This window comes from Macrotis lagotis, chromosome X (assembly GCF_037893015.1).
Source record: "Macrotis lagotis isolate mMagLag1 chromosome X, bilby.v1.9.chrom.fasta, whole genome shotgun sequence".
Classification (NCBI taxonomy): domain Eukaryota; kingdom Metazoa; phylum Chordata; class Mammalia; order Peramelemorphia; family Peramelidae; genus Macrotis; species Macrotis lagotis.
This window is the reverse complement of record NC_133666.1, coordinates 576,652,249-576,677,995: the sequence shown is the minus strand read 5'-3', so window position 1 is coordinate 576,677,995 and position 25,747 is coordinate 576,652,249. Positions and strand designations below refer to the sequence as shown.

The 25,747-nt window shown below is 33.0% G+C and overlaps 1 pseudogene; it reads right to left on the bottom strand.

The window, feature by feature from the left end:
• Positions 1 to 1,985: 1,985 nt before the first annotated feature.
• On the bottom strand, positions 1,986 to 2,923 carry LOC141499377 (ubiquitin carboxyl-terminal hydrolase 12 pseudogene; annotated as a pseudogene).
• Between the last annotated feature and the right edge of the window lie 22,824 nt (positions 2,924 to 25,747).

The following is a 25,747-nucleotide window of genomic DNA, read 5'->3' as shown; positions in this document are numbered from 1 at the left end:
ATTCAGTCTTCACTTTCTTACTTTCCCCTGCAATGAGAAAGCTGTAGAAACACAGTTCTGAATTCCAAGATAATTTGGTATAAACCTTTTTACTTAAAATCTCATTTACCTCCAGTTTCATGATTTTTCTCTCACATGCTTAGTATTTCTTTTAATTCTCTCTGCAGTGCTGGTAAGCTTAATGGGCTATTTACAATTTATACTAAAAATTTTTGCAAGGTAAGGCTTTAGAAACTTTGCATCTTAAAAAAGCAATTTGTTAAAATGCAGCTCTACTTTCTTCCTGCACATTTGTTTAAACAGTCCAGTTATTTAACTAATCTTGTTAAAGATCTGTTCAGCTAAATGAATAGGTGAGTATGTATTTTTTGAACTAAAAGTAAATGCTAATTATAGTCATAATGAAAACATTCTTTTTTTCAATTTTAACAGTATTAATAAAAATAACTAAAAAATTACAATAAAACACAAACAGATTATTCTCTGAATTGGTGTGAGAAAGAACATTCAAAGCCTGATTATATTATGTGGAATATATTCAATTATTTTTCTATTATATTATGTTAAGCCACTGTCAGATAACATATTGATGCATGTAAAAGTGTAAATTGCAATCATTTACATATATACTTACTCTACGCATTACCTGGTGCAACCATGATTTAAATAATGTCTGAAGTTACTTCAAGAAATTCAAAACATAAAATCTTGCATAAACACAAATTTTAACTTCTGAAAAATTTTCCAGTGTTCTTTGCAAAGCTGCAAAAAAGCAAGGAGACATTATCTTTTTGGATTCCTAGACTAGTCAAGAAAATTTCATATTAAAAGGGTATACACTCACCTAATCACCCCAGGCTAATAAAGAGTGAATAGTTCATTTCACAAGGGTAGAAATGGCATTCTGAAATGATCATAATATGTAATGTCAGATTTTCCAAGCACATCCTCAATGGAAACAATTAGTATATTTAAGAACTCTAAAAAATAATATATCACTACCAAACCAGCATCTCTTTATGGTACACATTTCTTTTATTATTCCAACAATTATAAGAAAAATGTCAGAACTTCTTTCTTTCATTCAAGTTGAATAGATTATTTAGGAATTAAAAATGAAAGGAAAAACTATTTAGACATATCATTTGCTCCTTTAAAAGAGAATTTGCCTTTTGTCATAAAATTTTTCATAACATATCTTAATTGATTTTAAATAGAATTTAAATTTATTCTTCAAAATAGAAATTAATTAGATTATAACTTAATCTTATTTATTTTATTTAATGTATCTGCCAGAGTCAAAGAATCATATGGATTCTCAATCATTTTATCAACAAGTTTTAAGAATACTTTTGTTAGTTTTAGTCCTTAAATTGTTCCCTACATAGACACATACTATATATTATTATTAGAAGCTTCCACAGAGTAGTATGTTTTCCTCCTTGCAACTCTGATGCTGAAGTTCATCGTGTTAATCTAGGATATTAAAAAAAAACTAAAAGTGTTGGGTCCAGGAATATTTCAGGTTCACCGAAGAAAAAACATAGAATATGCTCTCCAAACTTAACATAAACTAATTTATGCAGGATATTTAGTATCTTCTTTTTAAATAATCCATGCAACCAGCACAGGTTTGTATTCTTTTTAATGCACCCCCCCCAAAAGGCTTTCAAATTTATGGGAGCCACTAACAAAGAAAAAATACATGCCAATTACTGGAAGGCTACTCTGATAAGAGAAGCTAATAGCTCTGATCTTAAAATAGTCTTACACGGAACTGTAACAGACAGTATGACACCTGAACAAATACATAAACTACCATGATATGAAGGACCTGTTAATTCACATTTTTTCCTATTGTGTGCAAAGTAGACTACTGTCCCTGAGCTCTCTGCCTTTCAATTTTCTTTGGAAAAATCAATGCTTGATCCTTTCCGAAATAACGAAAAACTGAAGTATCACTACAACAAAGTTCCCATTCAGTCCTAAGACTGATAGAAGAGGATCTAACTAGACTTAGGGTTATTTGAGGTATCTGATGTCAGCCCATAGAATTATTTAATAGCTTATGCTTCTATTTTCTCTGCAATGTCAACATCAAGCAATATCCAAAAATGATGACTCAGCTATTGCAATATAAATGGTGTCTATTTAGAATCATTTCCAAAGTGAGCCACAATACTCTCAAACTCTATCAGAATTAGTGGTATCTCCTGAAGTGGTAAATAGGCTAAATTCTAAAGGAAAATCTACCTGATCAGAAAGGTTTGTATGTTGGTGAAGCTGGTTTAAACCTCTAGAAGAGTCAAAATCATGGGTAGTTTTTTTAACTTTCATCTTTTTTGTGTTCTTCCTGTTTTTTGAGACTTTTTTCACAATAATATTTCTATTCACTCAGTGAGTAATTGATGTGTTTTGCTCTCCATCAACAGAATTTATAGTTTCCCAAATCTTATTTCATTAGGTAACTTATGCTGAAAGATCTCGTGAAGTCAAGTTGGGTCTGGTGTGTTGTTCTTATTTTCACATTAGTATTGCCATTAGGTGGATGGCTGTTTTACTTTTTTCTCTTCCAGTATCAGCAATCATGTTTAGTAGGTAATTCAGACTCATGTGTCTCTTGTTGCATGTAGTTGTCAAAAAGTTCACTTTCTTTTTGTAATCTTGTTAAGAATTTCTTAGGAGCTATTTTCTTTCCCAGTGGCTATACTATGAAAGCGATCTGCTAAGCACGTAAGATTCTCTTCCTTCCTAGGGTGACTCTTGTAAACTAGAACTTTTTTTCCCCCCCCTGAAAAGGACAGCAAAAATAAAATGCCTGAAGAATTGAATTGCAGTAGCAGGTGTTTCTAAACATTGTACAGATGGTAGCAAATTTGGACACTGTCATTAAGATTTCCATTCTCCCAGAGGCATCTTCCATCCAATCACAGTGGCAGTAGTAGTGGTGCTAGGCTCAGAGCACCAGGTGTAAGGGAGAAGGAGCAGGACAGTAAGTCACTGCCCACACTACTGCTGCCCAACAGTCCCAGCCCAATGGACTTACTGAAGGACTGGTTTTTATTGTAGTTGTTGTTTGTATTTTTTATCTAAAATAATCTTTAGGTTTGAATAGAAAAGAAATTCTTTTTTAAAAAATCTATTAAGTCAAAGTTTATTTTAATTATCATTTTAATTCATGCATATACCAATATATATTGATAACCCACTTAATTTTTATACAGCTAAATTACATTCAGAAGTTAATAGTTGTAACTTTTTGCTTGAGTCACATTACCTATTTGTCCCATTTACTTTGAGACCTTACAGGGAATTATATAAATATCATGTTTAAAGTTCAATTAAGCACCTTATGCATTATCTTGGAAGAAAGGAAAAAAGAAAATAAACAATAAAATGAAAAATTGTAAAGGAAAACACTTTTTTTTATTTTTGCTTTGGTGGAAAAAGTATTAGACTTAAGTCAAGAGGATTTGAGTTCATATACCAAATTAGACACCTTCTTAGCAGAAGTCAAGTCACTTAACTTCTCCATACCTCAGTTTATTTATCTCTCTTATGAAATGGTTAGACTTAGTGGTCTCAAAGATCCCTTTCAACTCTAACTTGATTATCCCATGTTCCTAAGAACTCCTTTAAAAAAAAACCAGGTTATTATGAGGCCCCTAATTATCACTTGTTAGCATTAGGGAGTACTATATTCTATATCACTGCCATCCATCTAGTTTTGAATGAAAGACAACCATTTAACTATAACTTAAAAAATTAAAAATTTTTCTCAATCTTAATAGTCACACCAAAGCACCAATTTTTTAGTTTCCCCTATGTGTTATGAATTTATTCAACCCATATCTGCTCTTGTATGTCAAAAATAAAAGTCAATATTATAAAATATGCTGTGTGAATGCATTATAATCAAGACCATATCTACACTGAGGCATTTGGGGGTGTTGAACTATTTGAGGACACATAGAGGCTTGTGTACAAGGTCCCCTTCACCATTAATCATATTTTTGTATTCCATGACTTTCTGAGGCTCCATTTATATGAAACTCTGTGGGTGGGCATTTAGAATAAGTTGTTGGTGACTATTTCTTCACACTTAGCTGCCTATTGTTCTTTGACTTTACACTATTTCAAGTCCCTACCACCAATTGACTTAACACTGACAATTAAAAATAGCAGGGATACCACTGTCTATACAGAAATTGAAGGATATCCATTGAGATCTCTATTTAATTTAGAAATTTTTGATACACTTGACCAAGGTTTTATAGCAATTGTTAGAGAGATCTAAAAAGATTTCCATCCTCTCAAGGCTATCTTCCACCCAATAACAGTTGGCAGAAGCAGTCATCTTATTCTTAGATTCTTGCTTCATGACCTTACTTCACACCCCCAAGATGTTTTTAAAAATCTATTTTTTTATTCTTCACATCCTCCAAAAGCTGTCCATAATAGAGAAAGGAATTCTCTTTGTTGTCAGAACTAGATTTAATTTGCCAATCTACCTCTTCCACCAAAGAAATAGTGACTATCTTGCCCAATAGAATAAGTTTTTACCAAAACTTTTGCTCTTGACCAATTTTAATCCTTATTATATTTAATCAAATAAATATTAAAAGTCATATTCCTTCCCTATTTTAGGAGATATTAAGGAGTTTTGAAAGTACAGGCTAGAATAATTACAGCATATTAATTATTTACATATTATTTGTTCAAAATTTTAGTTAGTATTTGTTCAAAACTGTTTGTATCTTACAAAGCACTATACTAGGTTCACTGAGACATCTGTCATCTGGGAGTTATATTCTACTTAAGTTAATAAAATAGTCAACATATACAGACCCAAAACAATGAAGTATGGAACTATTGTCATAAGAAAGTCATAGACAATAGCTCCTTTGGTTAATAGGACTTATAGTGAGATCACTATTAGATAAAAGGAACTCAAGGCTTTATGGGAAGGGAATCAGCTAAATTTTTCTCAGTCATTCAACAAACACTAATTAAGCCCTTCATGCGTAGTGTTTGGGATACAAAGAAAGGCAAAAAATTCAAATAACTATGTACATATATAAGAATTACATGGAGAGAGAAGGCAATCTAGAACAAAGGCAGCATTTCAATAGGCATACATTGAAGTAAGGGACTAACAAGAGTTTTAGGCTAGTATACTTGTATAGGGTGAGGTATTATTTTGCAATTTTTCTTTTGGGTTTCTGTCACTATCTGTGTGACTCTGGAAAAATGCTTTGATCTCTCTGCATCTCATTTTTTTCATTCCAAAAAAAGGATGTTGCATGAGAGATGACCTCTAAGATTTCTTCCAGATCCAACTTGGTGATTGTCTGATTCTACAAATTCTGTGATGTTCAGAGTTCTTGATAAAATATACACATTTCCTCCTAGAATGAAAGGGTGGGAACTCTTGAATGAATTTGAAGTGATTACTAATCATTTGGAGGCTTGTTTTCCATCTGTCTTCCTCTGAGTACAACTTACATTCATAGGGCCCCTTTCCCAAATGCATGCCCCTCATATCATGCGACCTCCCCACCTCAAATTAGGGAAGAGGATCTGGATCCACAAGCTTTTGAAGTGGCTACAGGTATTGTGAATCATTAAAAGCATATGCCATAAAAAACTGAAGACATTTTTTCAAATCATTTAAATTATAATAATTAATTTAATATGCTTCATATGTTTAAACTATATTTAGTTGCATGCCATATGTTTTCTGACATGAAATGGAGTTCCAGATTTTTCTATTGCTTTTAAAAGACATTAGCCAACCTGGAATTCAGCCAGGACACCAAGAGTTAATCTGCTCACATTAGAGAAGCATGTCATCACAGTATTTTTAATAAGTATTAAGAGATAGGGTCCTTGATTTTTCTTTCTTGTGATTCAATTAAAGCACCATCAATCTATGTGTTTAGGCCCGTACTCTGTGGATGAGTAAGGGCTTTGTGTTGCCTGACCTTTTTAGAGTATATATAAGTTCATGAAGTACTTTTACTGCTGAGTAAACTGACACTTAGAAAGGTAAAGTTACTTTTTCATAGCTTTCAAGTGATTAGAGTAGAATTTGAACCCATATCTAAATCTGGTGTTTCAAAAACAACACTATAAGATCTCTACTTTGTGCTTTCTTATCAAATTATACCGTATTGTCTCCAGGCACATAATTTATCACTACCAAATTATATTTAATTTATAACTTTGATCATCTCCTTCCACTGCTCTAGTAGATCCCTATTGCTAACCAAATAAAATCCACATTTCTTAACATGCCTTGACTTCCCTCAATTTGAGTCTATCACTTTTCTCTAGGCTTAGCTCATCCTATTCCTGCTATGGGCTACTCTGCCTATAAACTGGACTAATTGCTGTCCCCAAACATACCTCTCACTTTCTTATCACTGTGTCTTTTGATTACTTATATTCCCTTTTACCCAGATTCCCTTCTCCCTTACCTACACCTAATGAAATTGTACTCATGCTGGGCAAATGGATCAATGTCCAACTCCAATTCCATCTCTTTCACAAGGTCTTCTGTTTTCTTTCACTTTTCCTTCCAGATACTCCATCAGAAAGAGCTCTCACCCTCCTACAAATTTCCATAGCAATTTGTGCTTCTCTGTTGTACTTGTCATAGTCTATTTTAGAATATAGCCTTTTAGAGTTGGAAGGGAACTTAAATATAATCTTGCTCCCTCTATATTTTTACAGAGAAAATGGAGGCAGTTTTTGTTGATATGTTCATCAATCAATTATAAACTTCTTAAGTGTAAAAAACTGTATTATTTATCTTTGTAGAAAGAATTACCTCATATGGTGTCTACCCTAGAAGTTAGTCAGTACTTATTTGATGAACAAATAAACAAATGAATGATAACACACTAGTAAAAAAGCTAAAATCAGGTAGTATCTGTGGATTCTTTCAGCTAGGATTTACAGTTATAGAAACCTTAGACATCAGCTAACTTATCTGACTTTTTTTCGGAGATGAGGAATTGGAGACCAAGAGAAAATAAACAACTTGCTAGCAGTCATTCAATTCATTTCAATTAAATTTAATAATAATAATTTAAAAAAAAACACTTTTATTTAGTGTATAGTTTAAGGGAAACAATGAGAGTAGTTAGTGAATGAATCAACATCAAAGACGGGAAGACTTGTGTTCAAGTGGTATCTCAGATGCATACTAGCTTTTGTGGTCCTGACCAAGTTACTTAACTTCTCAATACACTATGCAACTCTCTAAGACTATCAGTTTCACTGAATGAGTGAAAGAAGTTTTCTATTCAGCATGTTTCCAATAAAACTACAGACAAGTTCTGTCTCTGTCTAAGGCTAGTTCGTAAGTAGGAGAGTTGATATTTGAACCCAAATCCTTCAGCTATAAATTCCAAGTTTTTTCCTTTATTTTGTACGAATCTCTTCCTTCAAGAAAGGTAGATTTGGAAACATTTTGATATTAAAGCCTTAGGCTGTCCTTTTAAGTTTTGCCAGTTTCTTCATTTTTTTTTTCCTAAGGAGAGGGAGCAACTTCAATTTACAATTGCTTCTTTTCTCTCTTCTCCTCTATTGCTGCAGTATACAGGTATGAGTTAGACCACTGAGGAAGTCAGTGTTTAATGAAAAACCACTCAAAAAACTGGATAAATGCCAGGGTGGCAATGGCAAATGAAATATTTTATGACTTAAATATAATTTTAAGTGGAAATGTTAATCAGTAACCAATGGAGTGCCTTTTATTCCTCCAGAATTAACATCTATCTTTTTTAAAGACATTCAATTTTTGGCATTATTTGTCATTATATTTTGGCAAGAATTTCTTTTCAGTTCATATGACCACTTCTAGCAGTGCCTATTTTCCACTTTCCCTCCTGATGATATTTTACACACAAAGGTTTATACATTGCTTTGAAACAAGTCCTGGTTAAGAAACTTCTGAGTAATTCCCAGTGACTAGGAGCTGTCTTGAAGATAACTGGTGATTGAGAATCACTTGGAAAAGACTTTTGTCAAGAAATTTCCAGTTAATTTTTTATTGTCAATCATTTTAAACTTGTATATCATCAAGGACTAAACAAATATTAGTTATTTTTATTGTTACCTGGAGTATTGAAAGTTAGCTACCTAATTGGTTTCTGCTTCCAGTCTTTCCCATGTCTAATCCACCCTTCCTTACTGCTACTGAGGAAACATACTAATATCCTGGTAGCATATCACTCTTTTAACTGAAAACCTTATATGGATTCTCATGGTCTAATTAAAGGTGAAACTTAAGGCTTATCATTAACTAGTTGTAAATACTTCATGGCTAATATTAATGTACTCTTAGTTTAAGCCAAATAGGATTATTCTCCTTTTACCATTCTTAGCTCATCACCTATCTCCTTATTTTTGCTTATTAAAATAGACTCTTCCTTTCTCCATAAAGTCTATGCCCTTTCTCCCAGTGGTGAATTCCTCTTGGAGTTCCCATTTAGTAGAATGGCCTGCTTTGATTCCCTTCTTCCTCTTGCTCCAGTCTTTCTGAGTTTCAAAGCCATGCCTATACTGCTGTTTCTTCTTAGAACCTCCCCTTCTCATTAAGGTCTCCCTCTCCTGGATCAAACTACTACTTATTTCCTGTATGACCGTGGGCAAGTGGATTAATCTCTGAAACTCAGTTTCCTCATCTGTAAAATAAAAGGCTTTATTTGTTATTATTATTTAGTCATTTCAGATTTTTTGTGATTCCATTTGGGTTTTCTTGGTAAAGATAGTTGTTTTCCATTTCCTTCTCCAGTTCATTTTGCTAATGAAGAAACTGAGGCAACCAGAGTTAAGTAACTTGCCTAGAGTCACATAGATAAAAGTGTCTGAAGCTAGATTTTTACTCAGGTCTTCCTGACTCTAAACCACTGCCCTATCACAGTATTAAGGTAAACAGGTACTTAATTAGCTTGTTTATATTGAATGTTCAATCCTCTCTGAAATGAAAACATTTCTTCAGATCATATTCAACAAAGTGGTTCACTGGCTTCTACCTGAAAAATTAAAATGATTGGGATCATTCATGAGGATATCCATTTTGCTTTCAGAAAATTCTCAGTATTATTTTGTTCTTATATTAAGACAAAAACCTCCCTGCTGCCATCCCTATCCCATCCCCACTTCCATTTATTAGTTCTAGTTCTGTTCTCTGGAACTACAAAGAATTAGTTTAATTCCTTTTTTATATAACCTTGCATATCCTTTCCAATGCCATTTTCTTTCAAGTCTTCTAGCATCCAGGTTAAAATACCTTTGCTTCCTTTGTTATCCTCCTCATCCCTCCCTCTCCTAGCCTTCTTGGCTCACTCCAATCAATCTATGATTATTACTCTTAAAATAATTTGGATTTACTCCATTGGTCTAGGCTATTGAGATCATTTTGTACCTCAATTCTGTTAGTGAACATGGTAGCTATCTCTTTCCAATTTGTGTCATTGTTAAGAAGGCTACCTTTCCCTTCCTCTAAAGGATTTGTAAAAAATGTTGAAGAAACCAAAGAGCAAAGCTCGCTAAAATCTTATTTTGAGTACATAAGTTCATCACTTAAATTTTAACCTGAAACTTACACTGATATTTTGATGACTTCTATTTCTCAGTGGGCAGGGCAAGTCCCTTTAGTCCTTTCTCTCTCTAGTTCAGGTATTAATTAATTAATTAATAGAGCCCTAGAAATGTAGCAAAACACATTCCATGATCAGTATTACAATATTTGTTTTATTTTAATAGCTCTATTTATCTCTGCAGTCAATGATAACCAAAGTTACCTGATTAATGAGATTTGAAGAGTGAGAAGTTCTTGTTCAGGTGTTGTAATGGAGAGCATACATGATTTCCAATCAAGAAGATCTGAGTTCAAATCTACTCTCAGATAATTATTAATTAGTTGAGTGATATTGAACAAGTCATTTAACTTCTGCCTCAACTTCCTTATATATAAAATGAAGATACCAATAGTTATGTACCTTCCAGAATTGTGTGAATAAAATGAGCTAATGTTTATAAATCATTTGTAAACTTTCAAGTATTATATAGATGTGGCTAATATTATTATCATGATCATCAGTAAACATAATATTATTATCGTGATCATCAGTAAACATTAAAATGTTCAAGTAAATTCTCAGAAAAAATAGGAATGATTCCTATTTTGTGTTGTAACCTAAATACCGTTATAACAATCATGATTTGAAGAATAGTGATAATTATGTGTTAAAAAAACTATAAGGGCAGGGTCCCTCTATTTGTTATATCTAATATTCATGGGGTATCAGGATAAATATAAACTGTAAATCTTAATGACTATAAATATGCAATATGCATTTGACCAAAAGTAGAGAAGAAAAGGAATTCTGGAGTTTTTGAGAACTGATAAATTGACAGGTGTTAAAAGGATGCATTACTCTTTGAAATCATAGAAGCTTTAAAATAGAGTGTTCAGGTAAACTATACCTGACTGAACAAAAAAAGTTGCTTGACATTTAGACTAATTATAATTTTGATCCAGTTCTAAGAATTAGTTTTCATATTTATTTACACTTGTAACTGTCATGTGCTATTTTGTTTTTCTTTTATATATTGACCTTACCAACTTAGCTCAAGACAATGAATACATGGTCAAGCAGGATGGTATGTTTAATGTGCAGTATTTTCAAGGAATTGAAGTGGTTGTGTCGATCCCCAATATTCATTTTATAGCAGGACATAGATATGAGTCAGATAGGATGGGCAAGAACAAAAGGACTGTCTTCTTCCCTTCAATTAGAAAAAGTACACACCTTGCATTCATTTGTATACATGTTATCTCTCCCTTTAGAATATAAGTTCTTTAAGAAAAGGAACTGATTTTGCTTTTTTTTTAATTTCTAAAGCTTAGGATGGTGCCAGTCACACAATAAATTCTTTATAAGTGCTTGTTAACTGATTGATTTTTTTTATAATCCATTTAATTTTAAAAAATTTAAAATATAATTTTCATATCTTTGTTGCTCTCCTAAGTTTTCTTTTATGTTATTTTCTTTTCCCCTCCCAGAGAATCATTCTATATAACAAGAGTAGTAGTTTTTTAAAGGGGAAAAATGAAGAAAAGAGATCAATTTATAAAAACAATTCAAAATTAAATAAAATGCTTTATACCTGTATATTTATTTCTGAAAAAAGAATAAAGTATCTTCTTGATTTATTGATTGTTGACTGAGATCACAAATTAATTAATATACTAGAGAGTATATATACTGGGGAAAGATATTATCAGGTAAAGTTTACTTACTCACCAACTTCTCTGCCAGATAAATTAAAGTCTGGTTTAAATTTGTGATTTAAAAATCTCGCCTCACTCCCAAATCCTGATAGCTTAACTATGTCCCAAATCTTGATAGCTTAACTGAAGTCCAATTCTGATCTTTCCTCATGACATGTGGGTGATCTGGGATTCCCAAGAGCTATGCCCACAGAAGACAAGCTGAGGCAGGTCTAACAAAACTGGAAACATCTTTTGAGTATGGGCCCAATGATAGATGGTGTGTCTTTTATGGAAGGACCAACTTAGCCACGTCAAGACAAGCTTTTGAAACAGATAAGCTACAGGGTGATGATTGAGGTTTTGTCTACAGAAAATTGGAGGACCATCTAACAAGGCAAAAGTAGAGGGAGGCAATCATGGACCCCTGAAATACTAAGCATATATATTTTAACTGGGAAAGAAACCTACAACAAAGTCTTTACGGAAAACCTTTTTTATACTTTATGGAATTAATGTATTCTAGTAAGTTTAATATTAGATAAAGCTTACTTTTGTTGGCTAAAAATGTCTAACACACACACACATACACACATACATGTTCAGAGTACTCTGAAAATTATTGTTTTTCAATCAGAGTACACATTAAGAATCATTTTTGGATATCTTAATTGCTGTTTAGGCAAAACAGAACCTAAGCAACATATATAGACTAGAAGTTAAACCAGATGAAGATTTGAGCTCAGCTAAAGAGTTTTGAATTTATCCCAGTTCTGGCTAAATAATTTTGGCTATCAGAGAAATTCTTATATATTATGTGGTTGGTAGTAAATAAGACCACTGAGCACCAATGAGAAAGTGACTCATCCAGGGTCATATAGTGTCTAAACTAGGTTTGAATACAGATTTTTGTGACTCCAAGCTTAGCATTCTATCAACTGTATGATCTAGCTACCTTTTAGAGCATTCTAGTATATACTATATCAAAAAAAAATAAGAAACCTATTCCTCTATAACTACTGAATCTGCTGACAGCTTGCCTCTATATTACATCCTTTGTATGTTCTAAGTAGACCCTCTTTGCTAGAGTTAACTCTGGAAACCCCTTCAGGCATTTTTTTTTTTTGTTTTTAGATTTTTGCAAGGCAAATGCAGTTAAGTAGTTTGCCCAAGGCCACACAGCTAGGTAATTATTAAGTCTGAGGCTGCATTTGAACTCAGGTCCTCCTGACTTCAGGGCTGGTGCTCTATCCACTGAGGCCACCTAGCCACTCCACCTTCAGGCATTCTTGAGATATCCTGCTATCAATCGATAATGATCTGAAAACACTAATAACCTCCAAATAGGTAGTTTGAGCAAACTGAATGGCTATCTCTCTGTCCAATGATGATATTAATTGCAACATTTCTACAATGTATCTAATGACAATAAATATCATTCTTTCACCTACTCATTTGGAATTAGGCTCATCTTTATAGAGCAGATTTTTTTCCTTCACTCTTTTTGGTCAACCAATATTTATAGTGAAATAAATGAAAAGAACTTGCACTTGCTATATAATTAAGGTACTTGAAAGAAAACAGCTATTGTTTCTTTCCTCCTCCCCCCAACCCTTTCTAAATTCATAGGACAGATGTGTCTATATTATCACTAGACATAATATCCTCCTTGTTCTTGCTATAAAATAGTTTACAATTCACAGTGAAAAATAAATAAATAAATAAATGAAATTAGTTAGGGCTTCTGGCAAAGGCATAGAGTCAATCAGCCCTGCCCTTCCAGAAGTTTTAATTTGCATGCCTGTGTTTCTGGAAACATTCTGAAGTCTTCTAAGAAAACATTCCAATGTCTGCCTTTGTGTGAGTACATATGGTAAATGCTTTTTAGAGCATAGAAATCTCAGTTAAGACCAAACTCCCCCCCCAATGCCGTTTATGTTCAGAATACTTAGTAAGAGCCCACCATTGATTCTGAACATTATAGAATGTATAACTAAGAAATAGAATACAGTGAATGAAGAGGTAGGACACAGAAAGAAGCAAAGGAAAATGTGATAATTCAAACTAATTAGATAAATAGTGGATCAACCAATGAGCTATGTCTTTGTAATCGTAAGTAGAGTCATTGGCTCATGCAACACCCATGTGGAAGAGGCTGAAGAGGTTATTTCTGGAGAGTCATGATGATGTGTGATTAAAATGTCTTAGGGAGATTTTGGAAAATGTAGAAACATTCTATAAGTGATTCCAATCTACCAACCACATAATATATAGGAACTTCTCTGATGGCCAAAATTATTTAGACAGAACTGGGGTAAATTCAAAAGACATTAGCTGACCTCATATCTTCATCTGGTTTAACTTCTAGTCTGTAAAGTGATGGTTCTGTTCAACATTTGAGAAGACCTAGGCATGAGTTATACCTAAATAAATTTTATTTTCATAAAGCAACTCCAGATGAAAGCAATCAGACTCTAGACTTAGAAGAGGTCAGAGTGAGGTTAGAGTCTTTATTATGAAGAGAGAAACCCTGAATACTACTTTGTAGAAGGGATTCTGGATCAGGTATATGTTTGACTAATAGATTTCTGAGTTCACTTGCAAATCAGATTCTGTGATTCTATAAATGAGTGCACAATATTGTTGAATATTATTTCAAATTTTTAAAATTTCAGATTTAGCAATTAACAATTTAATAATTCTTATGCAGAATCAATATATCAAGGTTATAGACTCACATATAGGAAGCTGGCAGAGAACTTAGAGGTAATCCAATTGCTTTACAGATGGGCCCTAAAAAAAGACTAAGTAGCAAGTGTCATTTCTTCATCTTTTAACACCACAAAAAAGACAAAATAGACTGAAATATATCAGAAGAACCAATAAACTACCAATGGAAATATTTAGTATTGTTAGTACTGACAACTAATGTAGTAGATGAATTAGATTGAAGATATGAATGAAAGGCATTCATTGTTCATGACTTTCATTGATTGATCAAGTATGATATTATAACAAAATTGAAAGTAGATAGAACTGGTTATTGCAAAGGATTTTATATGACTTTATCAAAGGTATCCTCATTTCAAATCACACAAACATGTACCGGGCTCCTGCCTTTGGAGGGAAGAAAAATTCTATTCCATCCAGCCAGGTCTTCTATATGATCTCTAGCCTCCTGTTGGAAAAGGAAGAACACTTCCTCTCTTAGGAAGAAGAGCATTCCATCAAGTTTCCAATAAGGTCTCCTGTCACAGGTTAAAGGGAGTAATTTTTCTTCAGTTAAGGAATTGAATTGCCTGAGGTCTTTAGATAACTCCACCAGGAAGTCAAATCCCAATTAAGAATGAAAACCTACTAAAACTTGCTCCTCAATAATTATGGTTATATTTCTTCCACCCTAGTGATTCTGATCCTCCTGGAGTCATCATTCAAAATCCATCCACCTTCCACCCACTGTCTGATCCCTTATTCACATTCTTTTCCCAAACAAGTTCCATTCTAAAGCTACTCACCCTTTCCTGTCTACTCTCTGGAATGCCTTTTTCATAGGCAACAGACTTGTTTTCATCTTATACTTTTCTTTATCTATTCCTTCTGACTTCTAACTCTTCCCTCTTGATGACTCAGCCTTTCTTAACTTCCCTTCTATCACTAACTGCAGTTTCTCTCTTTCCCTTAATCAGAGATTATGTACATTGTAGTTTTGCATTTTTGGAAAGATGAGAAGATCAAGGATATGACTATCTTTGTGTGTAGTTGAAGTACATTGGAGGAGTGGGTCATGTGAAATGAAAAAAATTGAGGAACTGAGAGATTATGGAGTTTGAGGGTATCAATTTGTACATTCTATTTCTCTTGGAGACCCCTGTTACCTTTCTTACCTATCACCAAACTTGCTTTGTCAAACCTCAGCCTTGAATCATTTTCATCATCTGCTTCCTCCACTCCATATGCTGCTTCTCAATGAAGCTAGAAAAAATTCATGAAATAGTGCTGACTGGGTCCATTACAAATTTTTATTACATAATCTCACATCATCCCTCAATGTTGAAAGTCAGTTCTTTGACACCTCCTTAATTAACTCATTGTCTTACCACAATGGCTATGCCAGATCTTTCCATCTTTACTCAAATATCCCATGAAATTTGCCTTATATTTTTTTGGAAAAAAAATAAGACCATGTATAAAAATATTTCCCTTCGCTACCTCTCCTCATCTAACATGACACTGAAGCCCTCTGTCACTATTTCTTTTTTTACTCATCACATAGGAGGAAGTGGCCCTCGTCATTGGCAAGGCAAAAACCTCTATATTATTAAATGATCCCATTCCATCCTGTATTCTCTAGAAGACTGATACTTCTATATTCTGTATTCCTTCACTTATATTCAATCTCTCCTTGTCCACTGACTGCTTTCTTATGGCTGACATTCCCATGTCTTTCCTATCCTCAAAAATTAATCTGTTAGCTCTCAAATTATTTTTCCTTTGTTTAGTGGCAAACTTTTTTTGTGAGTGCCTTCACTTCATTTCCTTTTACTTTCTTCATTATTCTAAAGTCTGGCTTCCAACTTTACTATTCATTTGAAACTGCTCTCTTCAAAGTTACTAATGATTCTTGTCAAATATAAGGACCTTTTCTCAATTCTCCTATCCTTGAATTATCTCACAGAAATCTTGTGATAATCAAATGAAATAATATTTGTCAAGTGCTTAGGAAAAACGCAGGAAAATAGAAGACTCCATATCAACCTCTTTTCCCCTCTCTTCTTTAGCCTTTGATGTGATCAGTCACTCTCTTCTTCCTAATAATCTTCTCTAGGTTTTTGTGACATTACTCTCCTAGTTCTCCTACTTACCTAACCTCTCTTAAATTTATTTTATTGTATCTTCACTCAGGTCATTCCTGCTAAACATAAGTATATACTATGCTCTGTTCTCATCCTTCTTCTCTTCCTCTATACTGTTTCACTTGGCTATCTCAACAACTCCCATCAATTCCCTATGTTGATGACTTTCAAATCTACTTAACCAGTGCTAATCACTTTGAAAACCATTCTCACATCTTCAGTGGTCTATTGGATATCTTAAATTAGATGTCAGTCTTGAATTGGACATTGATTGGATGCCTTCTGTTTCCATGGATTTAATTACCATGTTTATATTGATGATTCTAAAAAAAAATCTATCCCACCCTAAACTCGTTGCAATTCTCCACTTCTTTACCTATCAAATTTCAAGTCCAGTAGACAACTTAAAACTCTTCATGTCTAAAATTGAACTAATATTTCTTCCTAAGGTCTCCTCTCTCCTATCTTACCTATTACTTTCCTTGTCCCAAAGCCTGTTGGTATGAGATTCTTGACCTTATTATAGAGATGAGTGCCCCACCCTGTATAAAGGGAATGGCAGTTTCAGGTCCCATCCAGTTTCGCCTTCAGGACTTTTCAGGTCCAGTCTACCTTTGTGTCTCTTCAAACCAAGTCAAATTGCTTCTGTCATTTCTGGCTACAAGCTTTGAGAGAGAAGATGGAAGAAGCTAACCCCACTTCAAATTACTGAAGAAGTCTGTGAAGACAGGAGAGGATCTGACAGTTTCCATTATTGTTCCTATTTCCAGTTTCCTATATTAGAGAATGTGAGTTTTCCCTTGTGTGAGATCCAAGATGCTCCTAGTTAAGCTGTTATCTCATTCCCAACAGAAGAGCTTCTTTACTCTATATAGAATGATATTTATCCTCCTATTAATACCTTCTCTGATTTTTGTTTTTCTATGATATGGATAAATAGGTGTCTCTGTATTCTCTATTCAAGTTCTTTGTAGAACTGGTATTTGGGGGAAAGTAGTCAAGTCTTGGATTTAGAATTTGTACTCCCCCAAAGTGACAATGATAAGATATTAGCTTGAACCCAATTGTATCTCCTAGACTAAACAATGTTTAAGGGAGCAGATGGCTCTAATTCTAGCCTGGAACACCCTCTGTCTCTGACCTCTGATCCTAACTTCTGTTTCCCCTCCTCGTAAGAATTAAATTCTCACTTGCAGAAGAATGGAGACAGAAGAATTCAGAGAAATAATTCTGCTTCCCTTCAAGCCACACAATAACAGCTCTCATAAAACATGTGCCTCTATATATACCTAGGGTCCACTCTCATTTATACCATCCTATGCAATACTGTCCTTTTAGTCCTTCAGGCTCACAACCTTCAGAGTCCTGGCACCTCATTTTCTCATTCCCAATATCAATCTGTTATCAAAGCATTTGATTTTGCTTTTATAACATCTCTCAAATATACATCCTTCTCTTCTTTGACATGGCCACAACTATAGCACAGACCCTCATCACCTTATGTCTGAATGTCAGGCTTCTAGTGTATCTGCCTACTTCAAGTTTCTCCCTGTTATAATCTATCCTTCATTCAGTTGCTAAAGTGATTTTCCTACAATGTATTTCTTACCATTTCATCCCCCCTGTTCAATAGCTTCCTATTGCCTACAAGGCTAAATACAAAATACTATATTTGGCATTCAAATTCCTTCATATACTACCCTTATCCTACATTTCTAAGTTTCTTATATCTTATTTCTTTATATATATTATTCAGTACAGTGACACTGATCACCTGGCTATTCCACAAACAAGACAGTTCATCACTAAACTCTGGGATTTTCTTGGATTCTAATGCCTCCAAATTTGCTATTACTATTGAGGATATCATCTGAGTCATCCAGGCCCTGACTTATGTGTCATCTGTGACTCTGCGCTCTCTCTTAATTCTAGTTTCTTCCCTCTATTATTTTATTATTTCTGTTTCATCATATATATATACATACATATATATATATATATATATGTATCTTGATTATACTGAGTTTAAGAGTTTTAAATTGCATTGGTCTAAATCAAATGGGTGTCTGCACTAAATTTTGTACCAATATAATAAATTCCTGTTAGCAGGGAATCATTGAATTGCCTAAGGAAGGACAAAATGGTTAAAGTCAGAAATGGAAAGCTGCTGTGCTAATCTACAGTGGGACAGGGAAAATGAGTGGTTGCTATACTTCCAGCTTTGATGATATATAGGGCAAGGAGGAGAAGGAAGAAAAGAATGAGAAAGAGGAAAAAGAAACAAAGAAGAATGTGTGAGGAAAGTATTTTAAGTCAGACATCCAACAATTCTTCTACACTAATCTTACTTTGATCACTCATTCTGAGGTGGGCCTGAATTCTTGAAAGCTATGTCAGAGATAGACAAATTCTGAATGATTCTGTAAGGTTAGAAATGCTTCTAGTGTTTCATGATGTCAGATGTACAAGGTTCATCCTAGTTCAATTCAGTGACCACAAGGATAAATTGATTTGATTGATGAAATGGATAAATAAATGGCCTTCATTCCTGTGCATCCATTCTGTTTCTGGATTGATAGTATTCAATGTGATAGAAAAAAGGAGCTAAGAATTACCATTTCTAAGTCATAGAGACATGAATCATTGAAATTTTTAATATGCAATCTTTGTCAAGCAACCAACAAGTTTGTACACTATTAAAGGAAATGAACCATGCCCATATTGACATTCTAACTATAAATAAACTCAAAGACAAAGAACTTGCAGTTACATGGAGGAATGGCTTACAGGCTCTCTTCAAAGAGGTGAAACAAGGAGTTGGCAGAATATGAGCCATCATGTGTCCAAAAGCAACAAAAACGTCTTCTGATCACATCGTGCCTTGTAGTGTTCTCAATAGAATAAGCAAACAGAAATCTATGAAGGTAATTACAGCTTTTGCACCTATATCATGGTAAAAACACTTTTTTCTTGCAAAGAATTAAGTAACTGGGCATAATTGTTCACAAAGTAACAATACAATATTAAAATAGAATATATTTTAAAATATGGGGAAAGAAAAAGACTAATATAGAAAATATTCTTTAATTAAATTTTATTAATACAATTAAATCACCAACTTGTCAGGTTGTCAGAGCAAAAATCAGATTTGTTGTTTCTTTAAATTCAATTTTATTTAATTTTCAGTTATAGATTCTTTCTTTCCCCAGAGTCCTTCCCCCAACAACTGAGATGGGAATAAATATAATCCTTATTACAAATATGAAGTCATATAAAACAAATTTTTGCAATAGAAATATTCCTAAAGAGAAAAAAAGTAAAAGAGAGAAAGAAATAATATGCTTTAATCTTCATTCTAAGTCTATCAGTTATGAATCCAGAGAAGATTTTTTTGTGAGTTTTTTAAGAGAGTTGGTAAGTCTTTCATACTTAATTAGGTTAACAATATTACTGTTGTCTAAATTATTCTTCTGGTTCTGCATACTTTACTTTGCATCAATTCATATCAGTCTCCCCAGGCCTTTCTGAAACTCTCTTCAGTTCTTCTATTATAATAGAATCCCATCATGTTCAAATTCCATTCAACTTGTTCAACCATTCTTTAATTGATCTGAAATAAAAAAGTAAAAACAAAGAATAATAACTAAATTCTATGAAATTTGATTGAAATAAAACAATTCTGAATTATTTAACTAAGTACTTTGCAGGGAAAAATAGAAAACAAAGGAAATTATGTCAGCATGAATTATGATAATTTTATACAGAAGTTTAATCAATGCAAATCAATTGCTACCTGCAGCCCTGCTACTATCTCAGGTCTTCTCTACCCTCCCCCCCAAAAAGTCTTAGGAGAAAAGAAAATTACCTTACATTCTAAGACAAAACAACACAATACAAAGGCAATCAATAGACAAGTGTTTTTTCTTTTTATGTATCTGTTATGTTCTAGGAAAAATGGAACGAGGGAAGTAGATATATGTATATATAAATATATATACGTGTGTGTGTGTGTGTGTGTGTGCGTAAAATGAAAGGAGAGAGAAAGGGAAATTTCTTTTGCTTCTCCTTCTTCTACTCGTCTGGCAAATCCTTGTCAGTATCTTTTGCTAAAATTTTGTCCAGGTCAAATCCAAAGAGAGTAAGAATAGAAAAGTATTGGAGCAAGTATGTTTAGAAGAAATTCATCCTGGAAAATACATGATTTTTAAGTGAGTGAAGGATCAATAAGCAAAGTGTCTGTTGGAGGATTAATTGCTAAAGTGATGCAAAAACCTTGAATTTTATTAATACAAAAAAAGTAACCTGGAAAACATCAACAGCTATCAATAAATAGGTATATTCTCCCTTTTATATAACATTTTAATGAAATGTTTCTCTTCAAATATACACAAATTCTTAATGAAGATATTAGTAGGGAATAAGCAGCTTCACAATCCATATTCTTTAATGGCCCCCATTTGAATATTTGGTAATTCTCTCAAAGATATGAACTAAAAAAACCTTATTGTGCTTATTGTTTGTAATTATGAGAAAGCATTTGATTGGAAGAACAATAGCTTAAAAATTCTTTTGCAACAAGGTATTTCTCACCAAACAAAATCATTCAAGATTTCTTGAAAGACATAATAACTAAAACAAGTCTGCTCCATAATCTAATGATTATAAATGATGAGAAAAAAAAGTTGATCATGCTTGCCAAAAATATTTACATTTATGATAGAAAAGGCATTATAGAGTCCAAGTCAAAGAGAATGTTCTGAGGATAATAAGGTCTTCCAAATATTCTTGTTTGTGTATGGCATTACGCTGGTTATATCATATCTAAGAACATGTTAAACTCTACAGGAAGAGATTTATAACCATCTGCAAAAGTTTGTTTGTTCTCAACATCTACCTAGGAAAGACCAAGTTGTGAAAAAATGTTTAGCCCTCAAATAATCACATGCATTTGAAAAGGAAAATCTATAGACTTTGTCGATCAGTATATACTTTCTAGTTATTTTATTGATCTCAAGCTCTTGATGGAGACAAAAGACTAGCTCTTCTTTCCTTTTTTTTCTCAATTTTAGAGGCAGCTGGGTAACTCAGGAGATAAAACATTGGGTCCAAAATCAATCATGATAATACTAGGTTCCTCTTCCCAGGTTTGTTGGGAGGATATGTATATATGTATATATATATATATATATATATATATATATATATATATATATATATATATATATCTGTATCTGTATCTGTATCTATATCTACATACAAACATATGTATATAGATAGATAGACATGAATAAAACATTATTCATAGGAAAACTGTCAAAAGATGTCATTAAGGAAATATATGCTTGGAAAAGAAGGTAAACTTTTCATGTGATGAGAGTAAAAATTAACAGATTGTTAGTCAGAGTGCTATACTATTAGTATGCTTAAAATTTCAGTTGAAAGAAAAACCTCTAATAGGTTGAGTTAGCCCTCTGTGGACAAACTTTGGAAAATAATGAACAAGTCACATGAAATGAATACTTATGGATGAAGTATAATCTGTAACATTTTAAAGATCTCCCAAATTGATGAGATCACCAATCCATTTTAGCATGTGAGTACTAAATATGGGATTTTTCTCTATTTTTAACCTCTTTGAGGTACATGGCCCAAGCATTAGAATTTCTGGGTCAAAGAGTATAAACAGTTGAATCATATTTCTTGCATAATTATACATTGTTTTCATGTTGGAACAACATAAAGCTCTAACAAAAATGAATTTAGGTGCCTATTTTCTTATTGTCCTTTCAACACTAATTATTACAATTGGGGGGGTATCTTTGTCAGTTTTTTCCCCATAATAAGGTTAAACGTAACTATGATTTTAATTTGAACTTTTATTATTAGGAATTTTGATCATTCTTTCATATGGCTACGAATCTTCTCTAATTCTTCTTTTGAGAACTGTTTATTTCTTATTAACTTGGCAACTATTCCAATTTTCATGCTTGTAATATTATGAATACTTTCTTTAAGGAGTGAATTTGAAAGAGCTAAATGTAGTAAACACCTCATCATAGATAAATGAAACTGACTAACCTAAAGGCAAGAAAACAATGGCCTCCAGACACAGTACTCAAACCAGTGTGAACACCAATTAATTATGAGAATTGTATTAACTTCAAATAAGATGAATTGTTTCTTACATAATTTTATGTAAGAAAATGCAAACAAAGGACTATGTGTGGTCTTTGAAAAGCAACAACAATTATCTACCTATGAAATGCTTAGAATAAATATTAGAATGAACACTAAATTTTAAGAAAAGATAAATATGCTAATATATTTCTTGATTACAGAAATTCCAACTCAAATTCTTCAAATCATTTATCCTAAAAATAGACAAAAGTGAAATCATTAATTTTATCACTATTTTGAGTACATTTTCATTAATAAAAAACATTCATCATATCTAGAAGGGGATTACAAAAGCTCAGTAATCACTTCAGCAAGTAGGACACTTGAACAAAATGTAGAACTAAAGGACACCACCAGTCCGGAGCATACTTTCCATTGATTGAAGAAATTATACAACAGAAACCCACAACAGGGAAAAAAGTAAAAGAGAAAAATATGCATATACCATGGCACAAGATATAGTTAAGTTAGACTTTTGATTCTGAGATAATTTGTAGATGAAACTGGTGAATAAAAAAACTACCAAAAAATACATGGTCACAGAGCTAGACCATTATTAAGTGTCTGAGGTCACATTTGAACTCAAGTCCTCCTAACTCCATGGCTGGTGCTGTATCCACTGCACCATCTAGCTGCCCCCCCTCCTCACATTTTGAGGGGAGAAAGCCATTTTCAGGTCACAAACAGATGAAAACACAAGCTAGGAGAGTAGTAAAAAACCTCTAGTTAGTTCACATCACCTTGGAAGAAGTGGAAAGTTCAGAAGTATCTAAAAACAGCTGCATAAAATCCCAGAAGCTTGGGACAGTGGACTCTTGACACTAGAAACAGAGCCCTTCCTTAATAAAGAATTAAAATTAACATCAATGGTTAAAAAAACCAGACTAATGGGCAAACAACAGAAGGGAAAAAAATCTGACCACAGAAAGTTACTATGGTGATAAGAATGATCAAAACAAAAGTTAACAATGTTAAAACTCCTACATCCAAAACCTCAAAGAAAAATAACAATTGGTCTCAGGCCATAGAAGAACTCAAAAGCATTTTGATTATCAAATAAGGGAGGTAGAGGAAAAATTAGAAAGAGAAATGAGAGTGATGTGGACAAATCATAAATATTGAAAATAGCTTCTTAAAAACCAGATTGGACCAAATAGGGGAAAAAGTCCAAAAAAGTCAATGAGGAGAATGCATTAAAAATTAAGAATTGGTGAAATGGAAAATGAGAAACAAAAAGCTCACTGAAGAAAATAACTCCTTAAAATAAAGAATTGAACAAAGGGAAGCTGATGACTTTTTGAGAAATCAATAAACAATAAAACAAAATCAAAAGATTGAAAAAGAAGAAAAATTGTGAAATATCTCATTGGAAAAACAACTGACCTGGAAAATAGATCCAGAAGAGATAATTTAAAAATCATTGGACTCCCTAAAAGTCATGATCAATAAAATAAAATGAAATAAAACAAAACAAGAATCTAGACATTATCTTTTCTACAAAATTATTGAGGAAAACTTCCCTGATAGTCTAAGAAGCAGAGGGTAAAATAGATTTTGAAAGAATCCATTGATCACCTCCTGAGATTCCAAAATGAAACACCGAGGAATATTAGTCAAATTTCTGAGCTCCCAAGCCAAGGAGAAAATATTACAAGCAGCCAGAAAGAAACAATTCAATTATAGTGGAGTCCCAAAAATTTAGCAGCTTCTACATTAAGAGATTATTAGGTGTTAGAATATGATATTCCAGAATTCAAAAGAGATTGTATTATGACGAAGAATCAATTGCCCAGCAAAACTGGTTATTCTCTTTTGGGGGAAAGATGAACATTCAATAAAAGGCAATTTTCAAATTTTTCTGATGAAAAAACCAGAGCAGAACAGAAAATTTGACTCAAATATGACATTCAAGTGAAGCATAAAAAGGTAAACAGGAAAGACAAATCAAAAAAGGATTTAATGTTAAACTACTTATTTTCCTGTAACGAAAGATGATATTGATAACTCGTGCACTTTCTCATTTATTAGGGGAGTTTGAAGGAGTATATGTGTATAAGTGGGAATTGAATAGGAAGGCTAATATATTAAAAATGAAATTAGAAGTGAGAGAAAAATGTGCTGAGAGAAAGGTAAAGGGGGGAGGTAGAAGGGGTAAGCTATTTCTCATAAAAGAGGCAAGCAAAAGCTTTTGCAATGGAATGGGATGGGGAGAGTTGAAAGGAAGTGAGTGCAACTTATTCTCTACATACACAATCAAATGTATATAGAAATTTATCTTACTGTAGGGGAAAGTAGGAAAGAAAGGGAATGTGGAGGAGGGGGTGGTTATAGAAGGGAGGGAAGATGGTAAAGTAATCAGATCCTAAACACATTTTGGGAGGGAAAGAGTGAAAGGAGATAGAGAATAGAATAAATGGGTATGGGAAATAGTATGGAGAGCAATATTAACTGTGGAAAAAATAATGAAACATGTTTATCTGATAAAGGTTTCATTTCTCAAACATAGAAAATAGACAAATTTGTAAAAAAAATAGATTTGAATCCCCAATTGATAAATGATCAAAAAATTAAACAGTTTTCAGCTAACATTATCAATGCCATTTATGACCATATTAAAAAAAAAGTCTAGCTGACTATTGATTGGAGAAATGCAAATTAGAACAATTCTGGGATACTACCTTATTCGTATTGGATTGGTTAAAAGGCAGAAAGAGAAAATATCAAATATTGGAGGAGATGATAGGAAAATGAGTCACTATGCTTTGTTGGAGTAGTACTGAAATGATTCAATAATTCTGTAGAGCAATTTGGCACTATGCCCAAAGGGCTAAAAATCCATGCAAACCCTTTGATCTAGCAATGCCACTGCTAAGTCTGTATTCCAAAAGATATGAAAAACAAAAAGGAAAAGATAATATATATATATATATATATATATATATATATATATATATAAAATCTTTATAGTAGCTTTTCCCCAAAAAAGTTCATCTATTTTATTTTTTTAACATTCATCCATATGCATATGTAAATTTTTACAAATTTTTACAAATTTTACAAAATTTCCTTTCACCCTCACTTCCCACCCTCCTCTCCTCAGTGGCGAACAGTCCGGTTAGCATTGTACATACATATTTTTGATGCACGTTTACAGATTAGTCATTTTCAGTGTGAGGAATCAGGATTAAGAGAAAGAGATACATAAATAATTTTTAGATTCTAATAATTTAGATCAGATTCTGAAGGGTTGCTTTTTGTTTTTGTTTTTGTTATTTTTTTTTCTTCCTCTGGATGGAGATAACATTGTCCATAGTCAGTCTAATATGGTTGTCCTAGCTCTCTGAACTACTGAGAGGAGCTGCTTCCATCAAGGTTGATCATCTTATAATGTTGTTGATAGGGTGTACATTGTTCTCTTGGTTCTGCTTCC